This window comes from Euphorbia lathyris, chromosome 6, assembly GCF_963576675.1.
Source record: "Euphorbia lathyris chromosome 6, ddEupLath1.1, whole genome shotgun sequence".
NCBI lineage: Eukaryota > Viridiplantae > Streptophyta > Magnoliopsida > Malpighiales > Euphorbiaceae > Euphorbia > Euphorbia lathyris.
Window position 1 is genome coordinate 75,580,712 of NC_088915.1, and position 1,528 is coordinate 75,582,239.

Sequence of the window (1,528 nt, forward strand, 5' to 3'; positions counted from 1 at the left end):
CCTTATTAACCACTACTTACTTGATTAACATCTTACCCACACCTTCGTTACATTATAAATCTTCCTATGAAAAATTACATAATAAAGTTTCAGATTATAACTTTCTTAAGGTATTTGAATGTCACTGTTACTTTTCCAATCTTAATCCATGCTGCGATAAATTGGATCCTCGCGCATTTGTCTAATTCTTTTTTATAGGATATAAAGTTTTTAATTTTTCCTTCTAATACTTTTTGCCTATCTACTTATTATGCTGTTGGTTGAGGTCGTTGTAAGAAAACTCGTTGATCCATTAGTGGCTATTGTATTTTCCAGCACATCTTTAATTTCTTTAAAAGCTAAAAAGCAACTGATGGTTAGTAAATCTTCGACTGAGGCCGAATATCACAACATGTCTAGTACTAGTTGTAAGCTCAAATGGATTTCTTATTTATTACACGAGTTTCACATTCCTTTTCTTTACCTATCACACTTTATTGTGATAATAAGACCGCTATTTATATTGCCTCTAATCTTGTTTTCCATGAACGAACCAAACATTTAGATATCAATTTTCATATTGTTTGTGAGCACCTTCAATCATGATTTCTTTCCACTACTCACATTTCTACCAAACTTCAACTTGCTGATATTCTCCCCAAAATGTTATCCACTTCTTTTCTATGGTTCTTTCTTTTCAAGATGAGTCTCGTTTCTTCTCAACCTCCATCCTGAGGGATATTAGAGTATATAAGTGTATATATATTTTTAGAATATTATTGTAAATTCAATTACATTCAATAGTCCTTAAATAACATTAATAAAGTATTAAGAATTATTTTAAATTTGTTTTTTTCTCAAATATAGGCACATATAGTGCAATTTGGTTCGAAGTAATTTTTTGAGGTCCCCATCAAAGAGTGAAGGAGAGAAAGAGAGTTTACAGTCGATAAAAGGTAGAAGAATGATAGGTAGAATTACAGTTTGAAGATGAAGCTTTAAGGTTATTTATTAGAATAAAATATAAATTTAGTCCTATGATTATTTATGATTATTTGAGAAGAGTAAATCTAGCTCTTAAATATAAAATAATGCAATCTTAACTTAAACTAATGTTTACCAAACAGTGTAATTTCAAGTCTCATTAATAGAATATGAGTTTTTTTCATTAACAAAAAATATACAATTTCAAACTTTATTGAATGGTCAAAACTCTCGAGGCTTGAAATTGCACTATATAACAAATATTAGGTTTAAAATTATATTGTTTTGTCCATAGAAGTTAAACCGCTTTCTCCCACTAACTATAAAACTAAATTTATACTTTATCTTTCTTTAAAAATTGTACTTTATCTTTCTTTTTTTAGTTTAACAAAGCAAAATGTCGTACCAATTAAGTGAAAGGATATCACTACACTTATATTTTAGATGAATCGCTGATAAAACGTCATTCTATTAAGATGGCCCCGACTCAACTGTTGCTCCTAGCCGTTTCACCTTAAAAAAATGTAACTATGTTATATTCGTGGGATGGAAGAAGTAATTTATT